The sequence below is a fragment of the Anomaloglossus baeobatrachus genome, chromosome 7, assembly GCF_048569485.1.
Source record: "Anomaloglossus baeobatrachus isolate aAnoBae1 chromosome 7, aAnoBae1.hap1, whole genome shotgun sequence".
NCBI lineage: Eukaryota > Metazoa > Chordata > Amphibia > Anura > Aromobatidae > Anomaloglossus > Anomaloglossus baeobatrachus.
This window is the reverse complement of record NC_134359.1, coordinates 57777630-57797727: the sequence shown is the minus strand read 5'-3', so window position 1 is coordinate 57797727 and position 20098 is coordinate 57777630. Positions and strand designations below refer to the sequence as shown.

Genomic DNA, 20098 nt, shown 5'->3' with positions numbered 1-20098 from the left:
CTTTGCCTGTGTGGACTGGATGGGTTGTTACAGACATCTGGTGAGAAATTTCTGTCAATAGCACCTTTAAAAATATATTCACTTAAAAAATTGGTGACGTGTTCAATACTTCTTTCACCAGCTGTATCTATCTATAATTTGGTGGGCCATTTTTTTTATTTATTTTTTTTACACTGACAACATTTTTGTTGTTTTTTCACAGAATGGAGGGATGAGAGGTTTTGATATTTGTATGGAGAGACGTCTCTTTTATTGGAAACATTTTGAGGTATATCAGATGTTTTAATCACTTTTGATGCTTTTATTCGGGAGGGAAGAGGGTGGGTGCGGTGGTGCCCCCCAAAGTCAGCAATTCTAGAGTTTTGATTTCTGTCCCTTTGTTTACAGTAAATTTGTTTACTGTACACAATTTAATATTTTCAAAGATTGGACCTTTAATGGATCAGTCCAAAATGTGCTTTGTTAATATCTTTGAATTTATTTTCCCAATGCAAAAAAAAAAAAAAATATTATTATTATTATAATAATAATAATAATAATAATAATAATAATAATAATAATAATAATCTTTTGGTTTTTTTAAGTTTCCCTAAGAAATTTAAGCCTGCAATCATTTGTGCTAGATACATAATTTCACTATATGCTACAAACACAAAATAAGACAGGACAGGCTACAGAAGGGTAAAAAGACGGCAGAGACTGGTGCCATCAGCCTCGACCGTAACCCATCGGCTCCATATAATTACTTTGTTGGGGAGGGGGCAATGGGCAGCGCTCAAATTAATTTCCCAATGGGACTGTGGCACTTAAATGTCACTGTCAAAAATGACAGCGGCATGTAAGTGGTTAAACACTATGGAATGAAAGGGAACCTGTCAGCAGAAATTTTGCAATAAACCTAAAAGATTCCCCCTCTGCAGCTCCTGGGCTGCATTCTAGAAAGGTTCCTGTTGCTATTGTGCCCCCTTTGAGACCTAAATAAATACTTTATAAAGTCTTACCTTTTTGTATGCCAATTTTTTTTTTATGGTCACGGGGGGCGGGCTGTCTTGCGTCCGTTATTCACCTCCTGCCGCTGTACGCCGTCCCCCATTGCTAATTTCCATACATGAGGACGTTGCCCAGTGCTCCCGAGATCTCGCGCATGCCCAGTGGCACTATCGCGGGACAGCACTGTGTAAAGCGTGACCGCTGGTGAGATGATTGCGCAGGCGCGAGATTATGGGCGGCGCTGCGATTGTCATCAGCAGCGTCATCTAAGTACCCGCCCGTAATCTCGTGCCCACGCTTTTCCCTCTGCCTCCCCCGTTATGCGCAAGCGCTGGCCATTTGAACCCACGTCACCTATTACCGCAGGCGTAAGATTATGGGCGGGGGCTTGGATGACATTGCTGATGACAACCACAGCGCCGCCCATAATCTCGCGCCTGCGCAATCACCTTACCAGCGGTCACGCTTTACACAGTGCTGTCCCGCGATGGTCTCGAGCATGCCCAGTGGCACTATCGCGGTACAGCACTGTGTAAAGCGTGACTGCTGGTGAGGTGATTGCGCAGGCGCAAGGTTATGGGCGGCGCTGCGATTGTCATCAGCAGCGTCATCTAAGTACCCGCCCGTAATCTCGTGCCCGCGCTTTTCCCTCTCCCTCTACCGTTATGCGCAAGCGCTGGCCATTTGAACCCACGTCACCTATTACCGCAGGCGAAAGATTATGGGCGGGTGCTTGGATGACGTTGCTGATGACAACCACAGCGCTGCCCATAATCTCGCGCCTGCGCAATCACCTCACCAGCGGTCACGCTTTACACAGTGCTGTCCCGCGATAGTGCCACTGGGCATGCGCGAGACCTCGGGAGTAGGGTTCCCTTTAAGGTATCACAGCAAACATAAAAATTAGAATTTTAGGAGTACTTTTAAAATACTCATGTTATTACAACCATTCTGACTTGGATGTTAAGGGTAATGAGTACACCAGCTTCATCAGGACAATGATCCATTTAGTAATATATGCAGTTTGAAATCTGGTAACAGATAAACTTAAAAAAAAAAAAATATGCAAGCAAAAAAGGGGTTATATTGTGTCTTACCAATAACACGGTAATATCCATTATACATCCATTAAAAGAAACAAGATATGTTGGATGCGCTCATGTCAATGTGGCACCCTTGAGTGTCAGGTGCCACAGGGTACTACAACTAACCCCGAATTCCTGGAAGATCACTGCTGGTAAAACCACACACACACACACACACACACACACACACACACACACACACACACACACACACACACACACACACACACACACACACTTCCCCCAGACTGGGTGACAAGCTAGAGACAGCACTGATGGATGGCCACCTATTGGTCGGGACTCATCTAATCCACTAGTCAGAAACCCGAGAGGAGGAGGGGCTAGTCAGTGGAGTGATGGGAGACGGACATCTTGTCACAAGAGAGAAGTCAATTAGACGTGAAGTCAGTACACAGAGGGAAAGTGTAAAGTGACTGATTGAGTAAAAAGGAGTACGGTTGCCAGGGAGAGTATGGCGAGAGTACTCACTGGTCCGCGCACCGGCGGGGTGCAGAGCCCTAGTTCAGGAAGCCGCTTCAGGCTCACTTGATAAGAATCTGCCCGGTGCAAGGACCATCAAGAACTTTACCGACATTAGTGTTCGGGGCACAGCAGCAAAGGGAACCTGGGAATGGGGACAGAGGTTCGACCCAAGAGAGGTTCAAGCTGCCTGCTACATGGGCCAGGACTGTGACAACAAGAGGGGACCCCAAAAAGCTCCAGGACATTGGGATCCACCAACTACAAACGGGTGCATGATAGTAAAACTCACCAGATCACTACACCAACACTGAAACAAAGGGAATACCTGATTGGTAGAGACCAGCACCAGCCGGGTTGCAGATACTCCAAACCAGTGAGTAAAGCACAAGTTAAACCGCAGCCCCTGTGTTGTCTGAATTCTTCCTACACCTCTGCATCTATATACTACAACCACCATCTTCCTCCCCTGGGGCCTAGCTCTACTTGCGGGGAGCCATCACACCTAAGCTGCCCAATACCACCAGTCTCAGCAGTGAGAGACTTTGCAGCAGCGGGTTTCCCCATATAGCCGCATACCGCAAGTGGCGTCACAAAAAAAACACTATTTTATTGTTCCCTTGTAGAAAAAACCCTTTTAAGCGACCCCCAGGGTCATGGAATCGGGTAACGGCCACCCGGGATACGTCCCAGTGAATACACGGCCCAGAACCGAGTACCCCAAAGCCCTGGGGTGCATCATCACCTCTATTACCTGTGCTAGGATTTATTCCATTATAACCGGATTTGGATAAAACTGCGCATTTTCAAACACCCACAAAATTGAAAGAAACAGGAGACGTCTCAGCAGGAGAGGACGGACGCTCGTGTGCAAGGATGGAAAGTTCACCGCACCCAACCTGGAACGGAGACCAAAAAAGTAGCTGCCGGGTTATCCAGGTAAGAAAGATGCTCACGACACACAGACCTAACAACCCGCAGCGTCACCCGCCCAGGTATACACTCCTGGAACTTGTCAGGACACATCGGATTTACACCATAGACGCCAATAACCTGCAGAGACATCCAGAACACGGCAGAAATGGAAAGAGACTTCACAGGAGCCAGCAATCACTGATACACTTAGGGATAGAGTAAGGTGGCATTACATGCCCTCATAGGGCATACAGACAGCCGGGGTGTCCCTTTGCAACAAACCTTTACATGGGAGGTCTCCAATCAAAAAATAACTTCAGCAATACAATAATGTGTACTTACCCCTCCGCTCCCGAATCCTGCGCTGCTGGAACGGACGTGGTGACATCACCACCAACCACTAGTGACATCACCACTGCAGGGTCAGGAGTGGCCAAGGCTCCGGGCCCAAAGGAGAGGAGGTTAGAACCGGAGCGGGGAGCAGGGTACCAGGAGTATGCATTTTATTTTAAATCCACTGCCAAAAATAAACTTTTTGCTCAGAGAACCCCTTTAGGTGAGTACTTCTAATATTATTTGAAGTATGACAATATTAAAGCAGTGGTTCCAAATACTAAGTAGTTTACAGGCGGATGTTCTTAGGTTAGGTCACCAATATCAGACCACTTGAGAGCCATATGATGAGAAGGAGCTGAGCTGTAGATTTCGGCATCAGCCAATACTAGAGTTGAGCGAGTAGCTAACTATTCATACGCACTATACCCATAACGAGTACTGTCTAATACTCACTTATTCGTTCCAAATGGCATGTGCAGTGCAAGTCAATTGTTAAAAAACTCGCAAAGTAACAAGTAGCCCAAATGCCGTATCTGATGGTGAAATATGGGGGGGGTTGTGTATCATGTTGTGTAGGTTCGTATTTTAGGCGTGGTTCACTGTCCATTCTGTGTATTCCTTGTGTGTACATTGTATTGTCTGTGGGTAATCACCCCCTGTAGTGTTTCTGTCCTTTAAGGTGGTGTCACACATAGCGACGACGACAACGACGACGTCACTGCTAAGTCACCATTTTCTGTGACGTAGCAGCGACATCCCGTCGCTGTCGCTGTGTGTGACATCCATCAACGACCTGGCCCCTGCTGTGAGGTCGCCGGTCGTTGCTGAATGTCCTGCTTCATTTTTTGGACGTTGCTCTCCCGCTGTGAAGCACACATCGCTGTGTGTGAGAGCGAGAGAGCGACGAACTGAATGTGCAGGGAACAGGAGCCGGCGTCTGGCAGCCTGCGGTAAGCTGTAACCATGGTAAACATCGGGTAACCAAGAAGCCCTTTCCTTGGTTACCCGATATTTATCTTAGTTACTAGCGTCCGCCGCTCTCAGCTGTCAGTGCCGGCTCCCTGCTCCCTGCATACGTAGCTGGAGTACACATTGGGTAATTAACCCGATGTGTACTCTGGCTAGGAGTGCAGGGAACAGGGAGCGTGAGAGCGGTGGACGCACTAGTAACTAAGGTAAATATCGGGTAACCAAGAGAAGTGCTTTCATTGGTTACCCGATATTTACCTTAGTTACGCTTCCACGCGTCGCTGCTGGCTGGGGGCTGGTCACTGGTCACTGGTGAGATCTGCCTGTTTGACAGCTCACCAGTGACCATGTAACGATGCAGCAGCGATCCTGACCAGGTCAGATCGCTGGTCGTGATCGCTGCTGCTCGCTCTGTTGATGGTGCGATATGGGAGAAGGACCCCGTCACACCGTACTATTTGTGCGAGTAGCAAAAAGTATGGAATTCTGGTTACTTGTTACATTGCGAGTTTTCCCCCATTCACGCTATTTGGAATGAATACGCGAGTCTTAGACAGTATTCGTTAGGAGTATAGAGAGTACGAATAGTTAGGTAATCGCTCAACTCTAACCAATACTCAACACATGCAGATGTAGCGTTCCAACTCCGTTCACATCCGGCCGCTGCAAGAGCCGACTGCAGCTGATCAATGGGGGTGTCAGGTGGTGGTCGGATCCCCACCAAACCTAGTGACAGGTCATCAATATTACATGTCTGGAAAATAGATGTAACCTATTCCCAACAATTTATTCTCAATTGGTTCCACTGTTGCTGCTCCAATGAGCCCCAGTAGTCCTGCAAGGATGCCTTGATATAAGTGACCGCTGCAACCCATCACTGGCCTTAGGTGCCATACATGATAGGCTGCAGCCTTCATATAAGCACAGATGGCACAATGGGAGCAGCAATAAGTTTCCATACCAGGAAACCCCTTTGAAGTTCAGACTTTGCATGTGGTACGAGGTCAGTGCCGGCTCACGAGGGGACACGGTCTATGTCCGACACATTTGGCAAATCCTAAGGGTCTAGAAAGTGAACACAAAATCCAGAAGAAAACATACTAGGGAAAAACCATCTACTCAGAACTGTTCAGAAAAAGAAAACTGAGGAAGATTCTGAATATCTACCCCGAGCATACTAACATGGCACCCTCTACAAATGTACAGCTGGATGCCCCAAACACAAAGGAGAGCATTGAGGGCCTAACAAAGACGCTTTCTCCACTACTGTAGACTTCTTATAAACCCTATGATAACCCATGATGAGAAAGAAAACAAGATCAGCACAAATCCAGACTTCATACAAGAACCGGCCAGTGAGAAAGACTCCTCACCTACATATCTTACGACGAGAATAGAGAATGCCTTAAGGATTTAGGAACTCAACCCCCTGTCCAGCACAGGGACAAGAATACAATGATGACCTTTATTACTGCTAAATTTGAGATAGGAGAGAAAAATAACTTTGCAACTGTAGTAAGGAGTCAGAGAGGAGGAGCTAGTCTCCTGAAGAGTCACACTGGTCACACCCCCTGCTGACCTGATCCATCCCAGAGGCCAGGTACATCACCAGCATCAGATAAAACAGAGCACGTGGAGGCGCTAGGGCCACTAGACTCACTTATGCATCAACAAGTGGGCAGGATAACCCAGTCTACTAATACCTGCCGGGACGCAAAAGTGACCGCTCTCCCCATGTGCGTCTTCTGCTAGTCTGCTTGTACCAGCCAGAATCCTCAATTACCTTCTTCTTTGAACCTCGGCAAAGTCTCAGAATAAAACATGGATGTTTGTAATGAAGAAACCGGGCTGCGATTCTTGCTGACCGAGCAGCATGACCGAGCCAATGGGATTCTTTGAAAGGCAGGTTATCATCAGAAAATTATTTAGGCTATGTGCGCACATTGCGTTTTTTCCTGTGTTTTGGCTGCATGTAAAACTGCACTGTGTCATTATCACAATGCACGCGTTGTGTTCCCCAGCAAAGTCTATGAGAAGTCAGCAAATTCCATGCGCACGTTGCTTTTTTAAGCGCAGCGTTTTGGATGCCAAATATTTGACAAAATCGATGACAAAAAAAAAAAAAGCAGCATGTTACTTATTCAGTGTGCTTGTTTCATTTTCCACCCATTGAAATGAATGAGATGTGTCAAAACGCAACCCAAATGTTTAGCTGTGCGCTTGCACTGCATTTTTGTTGCATTCTGCATGCTTTTTTGACAAAGAAAATGCAGGTCTTACAGTCTCTCTCGCTCTCTCTTTTCTCTGTGCCGATGTTGGTCTCTCCCTCCCCCCCCCTCTCTCATACTCACCGATCACTGGCACAGCACTCACAGCTGTCAAAATGCTCCGGCGGCTTCTCCAGCTTTTGAAAATGCTGGCCGCTCATTATTCCATCTCGTATTCACTGCTTCCCACACCCACCGGCACCTATGATTGGTTGCATTCAAACAAGCCCCCACACTGAGTGACACCTGTCTCACTGCAACCAATCACAGCTGCTGGTGGACGGGTCTATAACGTGCAGTGAAATACATAATTAAAAAAAAAACGGCATACGGTCGCCCCCAAATGATACCCAGCCAAGATAAAGCCACACGGCTGAGGGCTGGTATTCTCAGACTGGAGAGGCCTATAATTTTTAGGCTGCCCCCCAGACTAAAAATATCAACCAGCAGCCGCCCAGAATTGCCGCGTCCATTAGATGCGACAGTCCCAGGACCTTACCCGGCTCATCCCGAATTGTCCTGGTGCGTTGGCAATTGGGGTAATAAGGAGTTAATGGTAGCCCATAGCTGCCACTAAGCTCTAGGTTAATCATGGCAGGCGTCTATGAGACATCCCCCATGATTAATCTGTAAGTTACAGAAAATAAAACACATACACCAAAAAAAATTCTTTATTTGGAATAAAAGAAAAAAACAAAAACAAAAAAAGAACAAAACACACCCTCTTTCACCACTTTATTGATCCCCAAACACTCCTCCAGGTCTGGCATAATCCACACGAGGTCCCACGACGCTTTCAGCTCTGCTACATCGGAAGCTGCCTGGAGCGGCCGTAGAACACGACTGCTCTGTCGGCTCCACGCAGCAACTGAAGTGAGTCACGCTATCTGCGGCGCCGTTACTCAGGTTACCCGCGGCCACAGCTGGACTCCTCCAACTGTCTCAGGTGCAGGACTTCACTGTGGCCGCGGGTAACCTAAGTGACGGCACGGCAGATCGCTCGGCTCACATCAGTCACTCAGGTGATTTGCGTTCACAGGCGAGTCCTTCACGTGTGATCGCAAATCAGGTCAAGACACAGACAGAGCCGCATGATGACAGTGAACTCCGGTGAAGCTCTGATGTCACTGCTGCGGACTCCTGTGTCCTGGCACTGACCTTGGAGGTTCATCTGAGTTCATGACAGCACACAGAGTTAGAGCCGCGGTACTTGTAACTAGTGGTGAGCAAGCACTACCATGCTTGGGTGCTCGATATTGGTAACTAGTGATGAACGGACACTACGATGCTTGGTACTCGTAACAAGCAGTTCATGCTCGGATGGTTGCAACATGTTTACCGAGTATAACGGAATAATGGTGTAATGGGGATTCAAGCATTTTTCTGAGAAATCTGCTGGAAAAAAAAATGCTCGAATTCCCTATTGACTTCCATTATACTTGGGTATTCAAGTCTCACCCATCCGAGCATGGTAGTGCTCGCTCATCACTAGTTACGAGTGCCGAGCACCCGAGCATGGTAGTGCTCGCTCATCACTAGTTACGAGTGCCGAGCACCCGAGCATGGTAGTGCTCACTCATCACTAGTTACGAGTACTGAGCACCCGAGCATGGTAGTGCTCGCTCATCACTAGTTACGAGTGCCGAGCACCCGAGCATGGTAGTGCTCGCTCATCACTAGTTACGAGTGCCGAGCACCCGAGCATGGTAGTGCTCGCTCATCACTAGTTACGAGTGCCGAGCACCCGAGCATGGTAGTGCTCGCTCATCACTAGTTACGAGTGCCGAGCACCCGAGCATGGTAGTGCTCACTCATCACTAGTTACGAGTGCCGAGCACCCGAGCATGGTAGTGCTCGCTCATCACTAGTTACGAGTGCCGAGCACCCGAGCATGGTAGTGCTCGCTCATCACTAGTTACGAGTGCCGAGCACCCGAGCATGGTAGTGCTCGCTCATCACTAGTTACGAGTGCCGAGCACCCGAGCATGGTAGTGCTCGCTCATCACTAGTTACGAGTGCCGAGCACCCGAGCATGGTAGTGCTCGCTCATCACTAGTTACGAGTACTGAGCACCCGAGCATGGTAGTGCTCGCTCATCACTAGTTACGAGTGCCGAGCACCCGAGCATGGTAGTGCTCGCTCATCACTAGTTACGAGTACGGAGCACCTAAGCATGGTAGTGCCCGCTCATCACAAGTTACGAGTGCCGAGCACCCGAGCATGGTAGTGCTCGATCACTAGTTACGAGTGCAGAGCACCCGAGCATGGTAGTGCTCGCTCATCACTAGTTACGCGTGCAGAGCACCCGAGCATGGTAGTGCTCGCTCATCACTAGTTACGAGTGCAGAGCACCCGAGCATGGTAGTGCCCGCTCATCACTAGTTACGAGTGCCGAGCACCCGAGCATGGTAGTGCCCGCTCATCACTAGTTACGAGTGCCGAGCACCCGAGCATGGTAGTGCTCGCTCATCACTAGTTACGAGTGCAGAGCACCCGAGCATGGTAGTGCTTGCTCATCACTAGTTACGAGTACCGAGCACCCGAGCATGGTAGTGCCCGCTCATCACTAGTTACGAGTACAGAGCACCCGAGCATGGTAGTGCCCGCTGATCACTAGTTACGAGTACCGAGCACCCGAGCATGGTAGTGCCCGCTCATCACTAGTTACGAGTACTGAGCACCTGAGCATGGTAGTGCTCGCTCAACACTAGTGTTTGTCACTTTAATTCTTCCCCTGATGATAAAGGGTCTGCTGAAAATGCTTCTTGAAAGTACAGGAAGTATGAGTCTAAAATGTCCCTGTGGTCAGTTGTAGAAATCAATATATTATTACTAATTTTATTTTTAAATAAAAATTGTGGTCAAAAAGGGAAAAAAAAAAAAAAAAAAAAAAAAAGAAAAGAAGAAGAAGAAGGGAGGACATGTAAAACAAAAACCTGATTTATACAAATCGCTCATTTTCAGATCATGGTTTATCGTTAAAATATATACCTGTAAAATTTGCTTATCTTAGAACCAGAGCCTTGATCTTTAAGTTTCTAGGTCCCATATTTTCTCTTAGAAGAAATATATTTTTAATGTTCCATCTATGTGCTTCCAATATAGACACAAACCCTGAACATTGTATGAAAAAAAAAAAAAAACACTATAGAAATACGGTATGTGTTAAAGCTGCAGGATGTAATACAGGTATGTTAAAATATAGCCGGTGGAAGCCGGACAGTTTTACTCCAGAAACATCAAAGAGTCATGTTACTGGAAAACCATTGCTACTCGACAGCACCGGAGGCAAATTACCACGCAGACAGGACGGAAGGTGAATCTTCAAAAGGAAGCGATAATTACAGCTCTCCATGGCCAGACGCTGAGGAAAGGAGAAACCGTAACCCACCTAATCCTTCCATGTGTAGCATAGAGGGAGTATTCCAGGTATGATCAGTCACATATCCATAGGATATGGTCAAATTAGTAGAGGAGACCCCCATGGATTGAACGTAGAGGGGGGGGCTCATGTGGAACAGGGGTTGTACAGTACATACACAGTGTGCAGAATTATTAGGTAAATGAGTATTTTGATCACATGATACTTTTTATACAGTGCCTACAAGTAGTATTCAACCCCCTGCAGATTTAGCAGGTTTGATAAGATGCAAATAAGTTAGAGCCTGCAAACTTCAAACAAGAGCAGGATTTATTAACAGATGCATAAATCTTACAAACCAACAAGTTATGTTGCTCAGTTAAATTTTAATACATTTTCAACATAAAACTGTGGGTCAATTATTATTCAACCCCTAGGTTTAATATTTTGTGGAATAACCCTTGTTTGCAATTACAGCTAATAATCGTCTTTTATAAGACCTGATCAGGCCGGCACAGGTCTCTGGAGTTATCTTGGCCCACTCCTCCATGCAGATCTTCTCCAAGTTATCTAGGTTCTTTGGGTGTCTCATGTGGACTTTAATCCTGAGCTCCTTCCACAAGTTTTCAATTGGGTTAAGGTCAGGAGACTGACTAGGCCACTGCAACACCTTGATTTTTTCCCTCTTGAACCAGGCCTTGGTTTTCTTGGCTGTGTGCTTTGGGTCGTTGTCTTGTTGGAAGATGAAATGACGACCCATTTTAAGATCCTTTGATGGAGGAGCGGAGGTTCTTGGCCAAAATCTCCAGGTAGGCCGTGCTATCCATCTTCCCATGGATGCGGACCAGATGGCCAGGCCCCTTGGCTGAGAAACAGCCCCACAGCATGATGCTGCCACCACCATGCTTGACTGTAGCGATGGTATTCTTGGGGTCATATGCAGTGCCATCCAGTCTCCAAACGTCACGTGTGTGGTTGGCACCAAAGATCTCGATCTTGGTCTCATCAGACCAGAGAACCTTGAACCAGTCTGTCTCACAGTCCTCCAAATGATCATGAGCAAACTGTAGACGAGCCTTGACATGACGCTTTGAAAGTAAAAGGTACCTTACGGGCTCGTCTGGAACGGAGACCATTGCGGTGGAGTACGTTACTTATGGTATTGACTGAAACCAATGTCCCCACTGCCATGAGATGTTCCCGGAGCTCCTTCCTTGTTGTCCTTGGGTTAGCCTTGACTCTTCGGACAAGCCTGGCCTCGGCACGGGTGGAAACTTTCAAAGGCTGTCCAGGCCGTGGAAGGCTAACAGTAGTTCCATAAGCCTTCCACTTCCGGATGATGCTCCCAACAGTGGAGACAGGTAGGCCCAACTCCTTGGAAAGGGTTTTGCACCCCTTGCCAGCCTTGTGACCCTCCACGATCTTGTCTCTGATGGCCTTGGAATGCTCCTTTGTCTTTCCCATGTTGACCAAGTATGAGTGCTGTTCACAAGTTTGGGGAGGGTCTTAATTAGTCAGAAAAGGCTGGAAAAAGAAATAATTAATCCAAACATGTGAATCTCATTGTTCTTTGTGCCTGAAATACTTCTTAATACTTTAGGGGAACCAAACAGAATTCTTGTGGTTTGAGGGGTTGAATAATAAATGACCCCCTGAATAAACTTTTCACAATTTAAAAGAAAAAAAAAAAAAAAAAGAACATTCTTTTTTGCTGCAGTGCATTTCACACTTCCAGGCTGATCTACAGTCCAAATGTCACAATGCCAAGTTAATTCCGAATGTGTAAACCTGCTAAATCTGCAGGGGGTTGAATACTACTTGTAGGCACTGTACATGTTGTCCTACTCCAAGCTGTATAGGCTGAGAGCCAACCACCAATTAAGTAAATCAGGTGATGTGCATCTCTGTAATGAGGAGGGGTGTGTTGTAATGACATCAACACCCTATATAGGGGTGCGCTTAATTATTAGGCAACTTCCTTTCCTTTGGCAAAATGGGTCAGAAGAGAGATTTGACGGGCTCTGAAAAGACAAATATTGTGAGATGTCTTGCAGAGGGATGCAGCAGTCTTGAAATTGGCAAACTTTTGAAGCGTGATCACCGAACAATCAAGCGTGTCATGGCAAATAGCCAACAGGGTCGCAAGAAGCGTGTTGGGCAAAAAAGGCGCAAAATAACTGCCCATGAATTGAGGAAAATGTGTGAAGCTGCCAAGATGCCATTTGCCACCAGTTTGGCCATATTTCAGAGCTGGAACGTTACTGGAGTATCAAAAAGCACAAGGTGTGCCATACTCAGGGACATGGCCAAGGTAAGGAAGGCTGAAAAACCATCACCTTTGAACAAGAAACATCAGATAAAACGTCAAGACTGGGCCAAGAAATAGCTTAAGACTGATTTTTCAAAGGTTTTATGGACTGATGAAATGAGAGTGACTCTTGATGGGCAGATGGATGGGCCAGAGGCTGGATCAGTAAAGGGCAGAGAGCTCCACTCCGACTCAAGACGCCAGCAAGGTGGAGGTGGGGTACTGGTATGGTCTGGGATCATCAAAGATGAACTTGTAGGACCTTTTCGGGTTGAGGATGGAGTGAAGCTCAACTCCCAGACCTACTGCCTGTTCCTGGAAGACAACTTCTTCAAACAGTGGTACAGGAAGAAGTCGGTATCATTCAAGAAAAACATGATTTTCATGCAGGACAATGCTCCATCACATGCATACAACTACTCCACAGCGTGGCTGGCCAGTAAAGGTCTGTAAGATGAAAAAATAATGACATGGTTCCCTTGTTCACCTGATCTGAACCCCATAGAGAACCTGTGGTCCCTCATAAAATGTGAGATCTACAGGAAGGGAAAACAGCACACCTCTCGGAGCAGTGTCTGGAGGCTGTGGTGGCTGCTGCACGCAATGTTGATCGTAAACATCAAGCAACTGACAATCTATGGGTGGTAGCTGCTGAGTGTCATCATAAAGAAAGGTGGCTATATTGGTCAGTAATCTTTTTGGGTTTTGTTTTTGCATGTCAGAAATGTTTATTTCTAAATTTTGTGCAGTTATATTGGTTTACCTGGTGAAAATAAACAAGTCAGATGGGAATATATTTGGTTTATATTAAGTTGCCTAATAATTCTGCACAGTAATAGTTACCTGCACAAACAGATATCCTCCTAAAATAGCTAAATCTAAAAAAAAAAAAAAAAAAAACCCACTCCAACTTCCAAAAATATTAAGCTTTGATATTTATGAGTCTTTTGGGTTGATTGAGAACATAGTTGTTGATCAATAATAAAAAAAAAAATCCTCTAAAGTACAACTTGCCTAATAATTCTGCACACAGTATCCGCTGCTTCTCTATTCAAAGGTAATGGCCCTTTCAAAGATGGCCAAGTGTTGTATTCAACTGTTTCCATCAGTCCCATAGACTTTTAGTGTGCATACCTAAGGAAAACCCTAAAGCGGGCTTTACACGTTCCTTTCCCGATTATCGTTGCTGTTGCAAGACGCAGGTTGTTCGTCGTTCCTGCGGCAGCACACATCGCTACGTGTGACACCGCAGGAATGAGAAACAACACCATACCTGCAGTCGCCCGCAATGAGCAAGGAAGGAGGTGGGCGGGATGTTTCCGACAGTCATCTCCGCCCCTCCGCTTCTATTGGGCGGCCGCTTAGTGACGCCGCACAAACCGCCCCCTTACAAAGGAGGCGGTTCGTCGGCCACAGCGATGTCGCTAGGCAGGCAAGTCCGTGTGACGGGTCCTAGCAATATTGTGTGCCACGGGCAGCGATTTGCCCGTGACTCACAACCGCCGGGGGCGGGTGCTTTCACCAGCGACATTGCTAGCGATGTCGCTGTGTGTAAAGCCCGCTTAAGGGCTTGTGCGCACATTTTTTTTTTTTTGCTGCAGTTTTGGGTGCAGTTTGTGGTCCTAAACAGCATGTATGATCTTCCCCAGTGAGAAATCCGGAAAGCTGTGCACACGTTCTTTTTTGCCTGCAGTTTTGGTTTCAGAAAAAAGAAGCAACATGTCACTTCTTTTCTGCGTTTTTCCCAGCAGTTTGTCATTGACAATGTTAAAAAAACGCAGACGAAAATGCACCAAAACGCATGCGTTTTTTTATGGGTTTTTCGGCCAGAGGTGTGTTTTTTGCTGGAGAAACAAAACTGCACTGTGTGCACAGGGCCTAAAACTAGAAACGGTCATGATATTAAAGGGTTAGTGTCAAAAAGGTAACTTATACCCTTATCTAAGGGATTTTGGATAACTTGCTGATCCTTAGGAGTCTGATTCCTAGATCCCAAGATAAAGCCCTTGGGCCTAGTACTAAATGTAGCGGAGGTCCTCATACTCAGTCTCCACCCCATTGTCTATGACTACTAAGCACAGGGCTTGGCTACTTCTTGTAGTCCTTGAGAATGAATGGAGCGTCGCCTAAACATGTGCACCAACAGTGCAAGCAAGACGAAGCTCAAGAGCCCCAATCTTGGGATCCCTGGGGAAGTTCGATAATTTCTGGGGCTGGGAGTTGCAGGGATCTCCTATCCAAAGGATAGGATATGACTTTTTTTTTTTTTTTTATTATTATTATTTTTTTATTTTTGCGGGAAGGTGGGGAGAGGGGGGGGGTAAACCCTTTAAGACAATAAGTGAAAAAAATAAAGTCAAGCTTTGATAAACCTTACCTTGTAATCCTCCAGTAAGGAAAGGAAGGACTTCAAGCTTTATTCGGCTGAAAAAGAAAAAAAAAACAACAATCTAGTCATAATGTGCACACAGAAAGAATAATATATACTTAATATGTTCCCCAGAGAGCACCACCTCCACTTCATGGTTTACCAGGCACAACCACATACATTTTGCTGAAGTAAAGCCTGGAATAACATATCTTTCCAGCTCAGTCCCATTAATGGGAATCTATCAGCAGGTTTTTGCTATGTAATCTGAGCATGATGTAGGGCTAGAGAACCTGATTTTAGTGATTTATCACTTACTAGGATGGGTGTTGTTGCGTCAACAAGTGCTTTATCAGCAAGAGATTATCAATCCAGGACTAGATGCCTCCTAGTCCACTGCTCTGTGCAACCCCATCACTGATTGTCAGCTTTCTGCCTATGCAGTGTACACAGAAAGCGGTCAGTGGTGTGGGCGGGGTTATACAGAGCTCAGCATTTATTTAATGTGTGTTCTTCTAGGAGGGTGGGGGGATTTTGTGTACGTTTGTCATTGTGGATGGTGGTGTGGGTTTACAGATATTTTCTGGCGAATGATCAATGGTGACATTTTAAAAAGAAGCAGAATTAGGTGCACATTTACTTCTGTACAAACAACCGTCTATCCCTCCTGTTCCCACTTGTAGTGATTTTTCCCTTTTGGGGCAAATTTGTGCGCTAAGAAGTTGAGTAACTAGACAAAACCAAAATAGAGCATTTTACTTTTTTTTTTTCCAGAATTTATGAACGACTTGCAACACTGACTAGTTTAGAGCAAAAAAAAAAAAAAAAAAAAAAGTAATAAATTTAAAAAAAAACAAAACCACAACCCCCCCCCCCCCAAACAAAACCCCAAAACACAGAAATGATGAGTTGGGCCCTACGTATGCAGTGTGCCCAAATCCTGACAATGCAGACACACACACAGTTCTGTGGAAATTGGTATTTTCGGATCGGTAAGGTTGCTTTTACGCATCCGGTTTTCACAGTCAGGCACATCCCGGTGAAAAAACTAATTTGACGGATTTGTTGCATCAGTTTTTTCCATCAGTTCCTTCAGTTTTTGGACGGATCCGTTATGCTACTGAGCATGCTCAGTAGAAAAAAAAAAAAAAAAAAACGCAATCCGTCGCTGTAATACGTTTTTCGCTGCATTACGACGGATCCGGCGCTCATAGGCTGTTATTGTACATGACGCCGGACAGCGCCGGATCCAGCGCGGTCCGTTTTTTTAGCTGCAGCCAAAAAACGTTGCATGCTGCGTCCTTTCCGGCAGCTGGACACAGACATTTCGCCGGATCCAGCGCACGACGGATGCAACGCAAGGGCATCGGGTACAATCCGGCGCTAATACAATTCAATGAGGAAAAAAAAAAAATGGATCCAGTGACTGATCCGTTTTATCCGTTTTTAACCGGATTGTGCCTGACGGCAAAAAACGGATGTGTGAAAGCAGCGTGCAGATGATATATTGTGTGTATGTACACTAATCCGCAGCAGAATAATTTCTCGTGGGTACACTGAGTTTTAGGTGCAGATTTTCCCCATAGACTTCATTAGGTATAGGAAAAAGGACAGGTAAACGCACATGCTGCGGAAATGCACCAACAATGTATGTGATCCGCACCTAAGTAAATCAATAAAGCTTTGTCAAAGCCAAATACCAGGAAGTATCAAAAACAAAGCAGCTTACGGTAATTTAAAGGGGACCTGTCACCTACTCACCTGCGGGGCGGTTTGATCCGGCACCTCCACCCTCTTGTGCGATCACCGTCCTCCTTAAGTGCTGCATATGGCTGACGCGTCCTACGTCATCCACACAGAGGCCTCCATTGCAATCCTACGCAATCTGATCTGCCTTGCTCAGGGCAGATCAAAGTATTGTAGTGCGCATGTGCTGGCGGTCTTTGACCTTTCCTCGCGCCTGCGCATTACAGTACTGTGCTCTGCCCTCAGCGGGGCAGAGAGAAGTGCATGAACGCAGGAGCGCAATGGAGGCCTCTGTGTGGATGACGTAGGACGCATCAGCCACATGGAGCAGGGAAGGAGGACGGGCTCGCAAGAAGAGAGGAAGCGTCGGGTCAAGATCAGTGACGCCGATTGGACCCACCTGGAGTTGAGTAGGTGACTTTTAAAGCATAAAGAGCCAAAAAAGAGAGAAAAAATAATATGCATTGTCAAAGAGGTGATACGACTGCACACAAAAACATGTTAAAAAAAAAAAAACGCACACAAAGACGCAATAAAAAAAAACAAAAAAAAAAACACATGTAACCTAATGTACATAATGGGCGCATGCACAAAAGCGTAGTCTACCACCATGCTGTCATGTCCATACTGCCAGAGAAAAAGCCAAACAGCGTCCAAAAAGACTGCCACATTGTACAGATTGAATATCATTTTCTCAGAATTTTAAAGGGATCCTGTCAGGTGTAATATGCACCCAGACCCACGAGCAGTTCTGGGTGTATATTGCTAATCCCTGCCTAACCGTCCCTGTATACACTAACATAGATAAAGAGATCTATAGAAAAAGTATTTCTGAAGATCCTTTATGATATGGTAATGAGTGCGGGGACTAGTCCCCTGGGCATTCGTTCCCCTGGCTAGTCGGCCCCTTACCATGTAAGCAGGACCCTGTGGGTGTGCTAATATGCTAATGAATGTGCAGCGTCAGAGGATGATCTCACTCACCTCTCAGCTGCCATTGTGTCTGACGCTGGACATCGGCTCAGTGCGCATGACTCCGGATTTTCGGTCATGCGCACTGCGTGAGTTTGAATCAGGAATGCGTACATGACCGAGAGTCCGGGATCATGTGCACTGAGCCAAAATCCAGGACTCGGACGCGATGGTGGCGGAGAGGTGAGTGAGATCATCCTCTGATGCTGCGCATTCATTAGCACTTCCACAGGGGCCCACCGGGGTGTAGTAACATCTTAAGGGGCCGACTAGCCAGGGGAACTAACACCTCTGCATGTAGTCCCCTTGCTCATTAGCATATGATAAAGGATTTTTAGAAATACTTAAGATCCCTTTATCTATGCTAGTGTATACAGGGACGGTTAGGCAGAGATTAGCAATATACACCCAGAACTGCTCGTGGTCCTGGTTGCATATAGCACCTGACAGGTTCCCTTCAAAGGCTCATGCGCACGTTGCGTTTTTTTGCGTTTCTGCAGCGTGGTAAGCTGCAGCATCACATTGTCAAAATGCATGTGTTCTGCTTCCCCAGCAAAGTCTATGAGAATCATGCAAAATCCGTGCGCACGATACTTTTTAAACGCAGCGTTTTGATTGTCAAAAATTTGACAAAATCTCTGCGTTTAAAAAAGCAGCATGTCCATTCTTTTGAGCGTTTTGGCAGCGTTCTACACCCACTGAAATCAATGAGTTGTAGAAAAACGCTACCACAATGCTAAGCAGTGCGTTTGCACTGTATTTTTGTTGCGATCCATATGTTTTTTGACATAACAAACGCAGGCCTTTCAGTCTCTCTGCCCCTCATATATACTCACCAATCCCCAATCACCGGCGCGGTGCTGCACGGCGTTCACACTGTGGCGGCATCTCCTCTTTTGAAAATGCCAGCAGCTCATCTCGTATTCACTGCTTCCCCCGCCCACCGGCGCCTATGATTGGTTGCAGTCAGACACGCCCCCACGCTGAGTGACAGCTGTCTCACTGCAACCAATCCCACCCACCGGTGGGCGTGTCTATATCATGCTGTTAAAAAAAAGAAATAATTTAAATAAAAAAAAAAAAAAAAAAAAAAAAAAAAGGACATGGGGTCCCCTCCAATTTTGATACCAGCCAGGGTAAAGCCACACGGCTGAAGGCTGGTATTCTCAGGATGGGAAGCTCCACGTTATGGGGAGCCCCCCAGCCTAACAATATCAGCCAGCAGCCGCCCGGAATTGCTGCATCCATTGGATGCGACAGTCCCGGAACTCTACCCGGCTCGTCCCAAATTGCCCTGGTGTGGTGGCAAACGAGGTAATAAAGGAGTTAATGGCAGCAGCCCATAGCTGCCACTAAGTCCTAGGTTAATCATGGCAGGCGTCTCCCCGAGATACCCTCCATGATGAACCTGTAAGTTAAAGAAAATAAACACACACATCCAAAAAATCCTTTATTTGGAAAGTGATGTCAGTGAAATCGGGTGAAGCTCTGACGTCACTGCTGCGGAGGACTCCTGTGTCCTGGCACTGACCTCGGAGGTTCATCTGAGTTCATGACAGGACACAGAGACAGAGCGGCGGGATGACAATGAAATCGGGTGAAGTTCATCCGACTTCATTCTCATCGCCCGGCTCTGTCTGTGTCTGCTGTCAGCGGGCATGTAGCAGAGCTGGGGGACCGCACTGACAAAAATGCATCCAAAACGCATGTAAAACGCATGGAAAATGCATCCAAAATACATGCGTTTTGGATGCATTCTTTTTGTCAACACGCAGCATCAAGTCTGCCAGAGGGTGCATTTATTTCTGCACTGGTCAGGACGCAGTGTGCGCATGAGCCCTAAGACAGAAACCCTGACAAGTGCTCAGTCTAGAGCACAGGATAAATGTGAACAAAGCCTAACAACAGGACCTAGTTCACATGTCCAGTAGTCATCCATTAGAACAGATCCAGCAGAGATCCCTTGGCAAAATAGATCTGCAAACTCAACTTTCTTGTCCGTTTTGAAAAAAAAACAAACAGATTTTTGCAAGATCCGGGTGGTTTAAACATTGGATCCCTTAACTGATTGCTATTTAGTAATCCCTTCTTTCTTGTATTTGTAATGGATCTGTTTTTTTCTTCCTGGATCAGATTCAAAAGGAAGATAAATAGTGATCTGATAACGGATCTGTTTTCCATAGACTCCCATATTTTCAACATAAAAAAAAAAAAAAAAGATTCTGCAAAAATATTTTTTTCTAAAACTGACAAACTTGTGTTTGCATAACTATTTTGCCAACGGATCTCTGCAGGATCCAT

At 46.2% G+C, this 20098-nt stretch overlaps 1 protein-coding gene across 1 annotated transcript in view; it reads right to left on the bottom strand.

The window, feature by feature from the left end:
* DYNC1I2 (dynein cytoplasmic 1 intermediate chain 2) overlaps positions 1-20098 on the bottom strand; it is a 174205-nt gene that overhangs the window by 152939 nt on the left and 1168 nt on the right. The window contains 1 exon segment of the mRNA XM_075317327.1: positions 15089-15135. The gene's annotated coding sequence lies outside the window, so the exon portion shown is untranslated.